The sequence below is a fragment of the Ailuropoda melanoleuca genome, unplaced genomic scaffold (assembly GCF_002007445.2).
Source record: "Ailuropoda melanoleuca isolate Jingjing unplaced genomic scaffold, ASM200744v2 unplaced-scaffold9277, whole genome shotgun sequence".
Lineage (NCBI taxonomy): Eukaryota > Metazoa > Chordata > Mammalia > Carnivora > Ursidae > Ailuropoda > Ailuropoda melanoleuca.
In genome coordinates, this window is record NW_023254744.1 from 1 (window position 1) to 9,669 (window position 9,669).

General features: G+C 44.2%; 1 pseudogene; it reads right to left on the reverse strand.

The window, feature by feature from the left end:
* Positions 1 to 2,115: 2,115 nt before the first annotated feature.
* Positions 2,116 to 2,866, reverse strand: LOC100481551 (annotated as a pseudogene).
* Between the last annotated feature and the right edge of the window lie 6,803 nt (positions 2,867 to 9,669).

The window sequence follows — 9,669 nt, forward strand, 5'->3', positions numbered from 1 at the left end:
GAGAGAGAGACAGACAGTCAGCAAGAAAGGGAACCCAAGCAGGGGAGTGGGAGAGGAAGAAGCAGGGTCCCGGTGGAGAAGCCTGATGAGGAAGTCCTTTCCGGAACGTTGTGATCACACCCTAATCCGAAGACAGGTGCTTGGTGACTGCGCCACTCAGGCGCTCCGGGTTGTGGGCTTCTTGATTTTTCAGCCTGCCTTCTGGGGGAGGGGCCTGCCTGCCGGTACTCAGAAAACCCTGTTTGGGTAGAGTCTCTGTGTCCCTTGCGAGGGGGGATGGGGATGGGCACCCTGTGAGCCGGTATTTCCGGGCTTTTGTTCTCTGGCGGCTTTCCCTGGCGGTTTGCTATGCCTCTTCTGAGAGAGCAGCAGCGGCTGAAATTCAGCCTCTGTCTCAGAACAGAGGGATCGCGGATCGTTCTCCACTGATGTTCTGGCCACTTTAACTCTGTTTCTGTTGGTGCTGCTCAACCCTGCAGCATCCCGGGCTGTGCACCCCACACCTGGCATACCAGCCCTCACTTCCAGGGCCGGCGCATCTCTGTCCTTTGTGTTTCCAACCCCGCCAACCGCCAGTCGCCCGTCGCCACCCGCCCCGCGCGGGCTCCCGGAGCTCCCCGTCTCAGTCTGGTGTCTCGCAGGTGCTGACTGCAAGTCTGCCTGCTCCCCCGTGCAGGTGGCCCGCCAACCGCCAGCCATCCCGCTTGCGCTCCCGGAGCTCCCATTCTCAGTCGGCTGTCTCAAGCGTGCGGGTCCGCAGTCTGTCCGCTCCCCCTTGTAGGTGGCTACCGCTTCCCGGCGCCCTGACATGGCGGCTCCCTCCCCCTTCTGTTTAGCTTCCGATATCTGTGCGCGGTTTCACGGCTCCCCGCTTCGTACCTCGATACTCAGCGCTGGAGATGTTCATTTGTAGAGATCCAGATGTATCTTCCTGCGTCTCAGGCTGATTCCGTGGATATTCCTGCTGGTCTGGTACCTATCCAGCTCAACTCAGGGGACCGGCTGAAAAAGGGGTCCCCTACTCCTCCGCCATCTTCCCAAATTCTTCGAGTGTGGCAAGTTTAAACTAGTTTTGCTCTGGTCTTCTTGTTAAAAGGGAAATGATGCTATTTCTACTAGAACTCAACTATTATATTTCTATCTACCAATGCCAGCACTTAAAACATCAATAGCATATTGATCACCAAACACTGATTCTAACCTATGCTAAGGTACCATAAAAGATGAACCCACTGGTTGTCATAAGAAAGTAAAGCCTATTTTCAGCCTTTCTTATTTTTAGCAAGTGCCTTGCCCATTTCATATTCTGGGTCTTGGAAGTCCCCTAAGAATCAAATCTAATACCAAATTTAAAATTTTCCAGATTATCTCTTGGCATAAGAAATAAATCCGTATTGTCCACATGGGGTTTTACTTCCAAATACTTGCCTTCCTATCAATTTTGTTAGGTTTCTCAGCCTATGCTTATGTACGAAAATGCAAAGTAATTACCCTCTTGGTTTTGAACCATGTTGAACAATAGGTGAAAATATCAGAAAGGGAGCAAAATGTTAGCCTTACTTTAATCCAACTTGGAAAGGAGACTAAAATGGACTTCCTACTCCCCCTGAAATTAGACTTTTGAAGTCACCTGCGAAGATAGTTGAGGTTACAAAGACACTCACCCAGATAGTCACACTGAATATCTCAGGAAGCTTCACATTTCAATGAGCGCAGAGAGTTCAACTGCCCAAAAGAATGAGGCAAGAGGTGTTCAGCTGCCTTTAACCTATTACCACCACCCAAGGTGAAAATAAAGACCACTGGATGTCAGAATAATTAGATAAATTATTCTCCTGTGGAGAAGTAGTTAAAAGTTTGGAGAGAAGGGGAAGAGGTTTCTTCCAAAAATGAGATGGTGGAAGTTTCTTCCTTCCTCCCTTCACCCCCCTTTTCTTTTTTTTCTTTTCTTTCATTCCTTTCCTTTCCTTTCTTTTCTTTTTTTCTTTCTTTCACTAGGCAAAGGCAAGCAAAAAGGGAGAAGACTATTCTTACAAATTAGAAAGCAATCAAGACCTTTTGTGTGTATAGATTTTACAAATATTCTCACATGTTTGGCAAATTTCAAGATGATTTCTAAGATGTTTTTACCAAATCATAGACATAGATATGGAAGTCATCATCAAATCATTGAAGTACACAGAGTTTGGTTTCTACTTGATGAATGACCATGCCAGTTCTCTTACAGCCATCATCTTTGGCGTATTCCTCCTGTTTGCCTACTAGGTTATCTACAGCTTCTCCTGGTTCCCTCTGTGCAGGAGAAGAATCATTGGAATCTGGAAGGATGTGTAGGTCACTATCTTTATAATCATCTAAGATCTGATTCATATAGAATACTGAATATTTCTCATAGGTAATGTAAAACAATGTGTTCATGACAGGTGCCTGAGCTAAGACAATCCCCTTCCATTCATTTTTGGAACCTTCATCTGTCTCAAGTATATGTTCTACTGCTTTGCCAGTCATAATTTCTGTTAAGTGTGTATCACTGATCCTAGATGATGCAACTCTATTAGGAAGGACTTCAAGTGATGACACTCTCTTATCTCTGTGAAGTTCCAATCCATAAACACAGTCAAATCCATCATATTTGTTAAGATTCGAAGAGGAATCCAGAATGTTTCCCTTCTACTGTGCTAAAGGTTCATCGCCTTCTTTCTATCCATGTCGAATTCTGCAGCCCACAACTTTCTGCTGAGGCTGGGAAGTGGGCTTCCTCCTATGTTTCTTGTGCGCAGCCTTTCTCTTCATCAAAGTAACACACACTGGTATGTCTTGTAACTGTCCTGGAAGGCTACCCTGCAGCTGCCTTTCCAAATGGGGTCTTTAATAATGATGATGATGATGATGATGATGATGATGATGTGTAATGTTAGACAGCATAAAGTACATCATTAGTTTTCGATGTAGTGTTCCATGATTCATTGTTTGCATATAACAATCAGTCCTCCATGAAGTACATGCCCTCCTCAACACCCATGAACTGACTACCTCATCCCGCCACCCCGTTCTATCTAAAACTCTTAGTTTGTTTCCCGGAGTCCATAGTATCTCATGGTTCGTCTCCCCCTGTTTCTTCCCTTCATTTTTTCCCTTCCTTCTCCTAACGTTCTCCATGCAATTCACTATGTTCGACAAATAAGTGAAACCATATGATAATTGCCTTTCTCTCCTTGACATATTTCATTTAGCATAATCTCCTCCAGTCCCATCCATGTTGCTGCAAATGTTGGGTAATCGTCATTTCTGATGGCGGATTAATATTCCATTGTATATATAGACCACATCTTCCCTGTCCATTTATTTGTTGAAGGACATCTCGGCTCCTTCCACAGTTGGGCTACAGTGGACAATGCTTCTATGAACATTAGGGTGCATATAGCCCTTCTTTTTACTACATCTGTATCTTTGCGGTAAATACCCAGTAGTGCAATTGCTGAGTCATAGGGTAGATCTATTGTTAACATTTTGGGGGACTTCCACACTGTTTTCCGAAGTGGCTGTACCAACTTGCATTTCCACCAACAGTGTAAGAGGGATCACCTTTCTCCTCATCCTCTCCAACATTTGTTATTTCATGTCGTGTCAATTTTTGCCATTCTAACTGGCGTAAGGTGATATCTCAATATGGTTTTGATTTGAATTTCCATGATGGCTAATGATTTTGACCATTTTTTCATGTGTTTGTTAGCCATTTGTATGTTTTCATTGGAAAAGTGTCTATCTTCTGTCGATTTTTTGATTTGATTATTTGTTTCATGTGTATTGAGATTGAGAAGTTCTTTGTAGATCTTGGATAGTAGTCTTTTATCTGTAGTGTCATTTGCAAATATCTTCTCCCATTCCGTGGACTGCATCTGAGTTTTTTTTTTTTTTTGACTGTTTTCCTTGTCTGTGCAGGAGATTTTGATCTTGATGAAGTCCCACAAGTTCATTTTATCTTTTGTTTCTCTTGCATTTGGAGATGTGTCATGAAAAAAGTTGCTGTGGCCGATGTCGTAGACGTTGCTGCTTACGTTCTCCTCTAGGATTTTGATGGATTCCTGTCTCACATCGAGGTCTTTCATCCATTTGGAGTTTATCTTTGTGTATGGTGTGAGAGAGTGGTCAAGTTTCATTCTTTTGCATGTAGCTCTCCAATTTTCCCAGCACCATTTATTGAAGAGACTTTTTTCCACTAGATGTTTTTCCTGCTTTGTCAAAGATTAGTTGCCCAAAGAGTCAAAGGTTTATTTCTGGGTTGTCTATTCTGTTCCATTGGTCTATGTGTCTGTTTCTATGCCAATACCATGCTATCTTTGTGATCACAGCTTTGTAGTATAGCTTGAAATCTGGCAACATGATGCCCAGGCTTGGTTTTTCTTTTTCAATAATTCCTTAAACATTCAGGGCCTTTTCTGGTTCCACACTAATTTAAGGGTGGTTTGTTCCAGTTCATTGAAAATTGTCATTGGTATTTTTTTAAGATTTTATTTATTTGAGAGAGAGCAAGCACGAGTGGGGAGAGAAGAGGGGTAGAGGACAAGGGAGATGCAGACCCCTAACTGATCAGGGAGCCCGATGCAGGTTTGATGCACGTCTTTATTCCAGGACCCCAGGATCATGACCTGAGCCGAAGGCAGACAATTATCCAACTGGACCATCCAGGCACCCCTTGAAATGCTTTTATAAAGAGACATTTTCCCTCTTCTGGCATTTCCTTGCTCAGAGGTTCATTTCCTGTAAGCAAGGAAGGATGAATATTTGATTCTTTCCCTTTATTTAATAGTTTTGAAGGTAATGAATTGGTTTTCTGTCTTTCACTAATAGTGACCAATACTATGAGTTAAGATGGTGGAAGAGTAGGGGTCCCCTTTTTCAGCTGGTCCCCTGAGTCGAGCTGGATAGTTACCAGAGCTCCCAGAACACCAATGGAATCAAACTGAGATGCAGGAAGATACATCTGGGTCTCTACAAAAGAACGTCTCCAGCGCTGAGTATTGAGGTACAAAGCGGGGAGCCATGAATCCACGCACAAATATTGGAAGGTAAACAGAAGGGGGAGGGAGCTGCCCCATTCAGGCACTGGGGAGCAGGCTGATGCGAGGACCAGCTCCTGCGAGAGAGCAGACTGAGATGTGAGCTTGGGAACCCACACGACAAGACTGAAAACTGGAGCTCTGGAGTGCATGCAAACCACACTGAAATGGAGCCCCGGAGCACACGGGAGCGGCTGGCGACTGCTGGCTGATAGTGTGAGAAACACAAAGGACAGGGGCGCCTGGGTGGCACAGCGGTTAAGCCTCTGCCTTCGGCTCAGGGCGTGATCCCAGCGTTATGGGATCGAGCCCCACTTCAGGCTCCTCGGCTATGAGCCTGCTTCTTCCTCTCCCACTCCCCCTGCTTGTGTTCCCTCTCTCGCTGGCTGTCTCTATCTCTGTCAAATAAATAAATAAATAAAATCTTAAAAAAAAAAAGAAAGAAACACAAAGGACAGAGACGCGCCGGCCCTGGAAGTGAGGGTTGGGACGCGGCCTGTGGGGTACACAGGCCGGGACACTGTAGGGTTTAGCAGCACCAACAGAAACAGAGTTAAAGTGGCCAGAAGAGCTCAGTGGAGAGCGGACTGCGATCTCTCTGAGACAGAGGCTGGGATTCAGCCACTGCTGTTCTGACTCTCAGAAGAGGCAGAGCAAACCACCAGGGAAAGCTGCCATAGAACAAAAGCCTGGAAATACCAGCTCACAGTGTGCCGATGCCCATCACCCCTCACAGGAGACACGGAGACTACCCAAACAGGGTTGCCTGAGTATTGGCATGGCACACCTCTCCCCCAGAAGGCAGGCTGAAAAATCAAGAAGCCCACATCCCTAAAGTCCCTAAAAAACAAGTGCACACTGCATGGGTTCTTGTCAATAATTTGGGCTCTGGAAAACCCTGGAACCTTTCCTCATCAGAATGACGAGAGGGAGAAACCCCCCTCAGTGAAGGAAAGACAGTGAGTCTGTGGCTTCTGCCTCAGAACAGATGGATATGGATATAACGGAATTATCAGAAATGGAATTCAAAGTAAAAATGTTCAAGATGATGTGTAGACTTGAAAAAAATATTAATGAAAATATTAACAAGAATAGAGAATCTACGGGCAGAAATGAGAGTGAATCTGGCAGAAATTAAAATGCTATGAATCAAATGCAGTCAAAGCTAGATGCTCTGATGACCAAGGGAAATGAGGCACTAGAATGAATTAGTGAACTGGAGGATAAGATGGTAGAAGGGGAAGCTAAAACAGAAATTTGGCTCAAAAATATCCAAACTCAGTAATGTAGGTTACGGGAGATTACTGCCTCAATGAAACGTTCCAATGTCAGAAGCATCTGCATCCCTGAGGGGGTGGAGAAAATCAGGGTCTAGAAGAGATATTTGAACAAATTGTAGCTGAAAACTTCCCTAATCTAGCAAAGGAAACAAGCATTCATGTCCAACAGTCAGAGAGGACCCCTTCCAACCTCAACCACGACAAACCTATGCCACATCATGTCATAGTGCAATTCGCAAATATTAGATCGAAGGATACCGTATTGAAAGTGGCCAGGGCAAAGTAATTTCTCACGTCCCAAAGCAAATAATCAGAACTTCATCATCCCTATCTCCAAGGACCTGGAATGGGAGAAAGGTTTGGGTGGGGGGCGTATTTAAAGCTCTTTGAAAGAGAAACATGCAGCCAAGGATCCTTTATACAGGAAGGCTGTCTATTAGAATTGATTGAGAGATAAGGACCTTCTGGAATCACCAGTCCCCGACCAATTTCATAACCACGAAACCAGCCCTACAGGAGATATTATGGGGGTTTCTATAAAAGTAAAAAAGCCCCAAGAGAAAGGCAGAACAAAAAGTCACAACCTATAGAAACAAAGACTTCACAGGCAACGTGGCATCTTTAAAATCATCTCTCTCAATAATCAGTCTCAGTGTAAATGGCCTAAATGTTCCAATAGAATGCCACAGGGTTGCAGATTGGATAAAAAGACATGACCCATCCATTTGCTGTCTACAAGAGACTCATTTTGAACTTAAAGATACATCCAGACTGAAAGTGAAGGGAAGGGAAATCATCCTTCATGACAATGGACCTCAAAAGAAAGCGGGGGTAGCAATTCTCATATCAGACAGAATGGATTTTAAAATAAGACTGTAGTTAGAGATGAAGAAGGACACTATATTATTCTTAAAGTATGTATCCAACAAGTGGATATGACAATTATAAGTATCTATGCCCCAACAGGGGAGCAGCAAGATACACAGGCCAACTCATAACTAGAATAAAGAGACATATAGATAAAAATACATTAATAGTAGGAGACCTCAACACTGCACTATCAGCAATAGATAGATCACCTAAGCATAAAATCAACAAAGAAACAAGGGCTTTGAATGCCATACTAGACCAGGTGGACCTCATAGATATATATAGAACACTACACACCAGAACAACAGAATACTCATTCTATTCTAATACACATGGAACATTCTCCAGAATAGATGATGATCTGGGTCACAAAACAGGTATTAACCGATACCAAAACACTGAAATTATTCCCTGCATATTCTCAGACCACATTGCTTTATAATTGGAGCTCAATCACATGGAAAAATTTGGAATAAACTCAAACACTTTGAAACTAAGAACCATCCTGCTCGATAATGATTGGATAAACCATTAAATCAAAAATCAATTTAAACAATTTATGGAGACCAATGAGAATGAAAACACAACGGTCCAAAACCTATGGGACACTGCAATGGCATTCCTAAGGGGTAAATACATAGCTATCGATGCCTCAGTCAAATGAATAGAAAAATCTAAAATGCAGTTTTTATATTCTCCCATCAAGAAGCTGGAACAGCAAGAGAAGAACAGTTCTAACCCACACACGAGAAAGCAGTTGATCAAAAGTAGAGCAGAGATGAGGGAGGAGGTTAAGATGGCGGAGGAGTAGGGGACCCCTTTTTCAGCCGGTCCCCTGAGTTCAGCTGGATAGGTACCAGACCAGCAGGAATATCCACGGAATCAGCCTGAGACGCAGGAAGATACATCTGGATCTCTACAAATGAACATCTCCAGCGCTGAGTATCGAGGTACGAAGCGGGGAGCCGTGAAACCGCGCACAGATATCGGAAGCTAAACAGAAGGGGGAGGGAGCCGCCGTGTCAGGGCGCCGGGAAGCGGTAGCCACCTACAAGGGGGAGCGGACAGACCGCGGACCCGCACGCTTGAGACAGCAGGCTGAGAAGGGAGCTCCGGGAGCGCACGCGGGACGGCTGGCGGTTGGCGGGCCACCTGCACGGGGGAGCAGGCGGACTCGCGGACGGCACCCGCGAGACAACAGACTTAGAACGCGANCTAGAGGAGAACATAGGCAACAACTTCTATGACATCGGCCAGAGCAACCTTTTTCACGACACATCGCCAAAGGCAAGAGAAATAAAAGATAAAATGAACTTATGGGACTTTATCAGGATAAAGAGCTTCTGCACAGCCAAGGAAACAGTCAAAAAAACTAAGAGACAGCCCACGGAATGGGAGAATATATTTGCAAAGGACACCACAGATTAAAGACTGGTATCCAAGATCTACAAAGAACTTCTCAAACTCAATTCGCGAGAAACAAATAAACAAATCATAAAATGGGCAGAAGATATGAACAGACACTTGTCCAAAGAAGACATACAAATGGCTAACAGACACATGAAAAAATGTTCAAAATCATTAGCCATCAGGGAAATTCAAATCAAAACCACACTGAGATACCACCTTACGCCAGTTAGAATGGCAAAGATAGACAAGGCAAGAAACAACAATTGTTGGAGAGGATGTGGAGAAAGGGGATCCCTCCTACATTGTTGGTGGGAATGCAAGTTGGTACAGCCACTCTGGAAAACAGTGTGGAGGTCCCTTAAAAAGTTAAAAATTGAACTACCCTATGACCCAGCCATTGCACTACTGGGTGTTTACCCCAAAGATACAGACGTAGTAAAGAGAAGGGCCATATGCACCCCAATGTTCATAGCTGCATTGNTCACCTTATGCCAGTTAGAATGGCAAGAATTGACAAGGCAAGAAACAACAATTGCTGGAGAGGATGTGGAGAAAGGGCATCCGTCCTACATTGTTGGTGGGAATGCAAGTTGGTACAGCCACTCTGTAAAACAGTGTGGAGGTCCCTTAAAAAGTTAAAAATTGAACTACCCTATGACCCAGCCATTGCACTACTGGGTGTTTACCCCAAAGATACAGACGTAGTAAAGAGAAGGGCCATATGCACCCCAATGTTCATAGCTGCATTGTCCACAATAGCCAAATCATGGAAGGAGCCGAGATGCCCTTCAACAGATGACTGGATTAAGAAGCTGTGGTCCATATATACAATGGAATATTACTCAGTTATCAAAAAGAATGATTTCTCAACATTTGCTGCAACATGGACGGCATTGGAGGAGATAATGCTAAGTGAAATAAGTCAAGCAGAGAAAGACAATTATCATATGGTTCCTCTCATCTATGGAACATAGGAACTAGGAAGATCGGTAAGAGAAGAAAGGGATAAAGAAAGGGGGGGTAATGAAGGGGGAATGAAGCATGAGAGA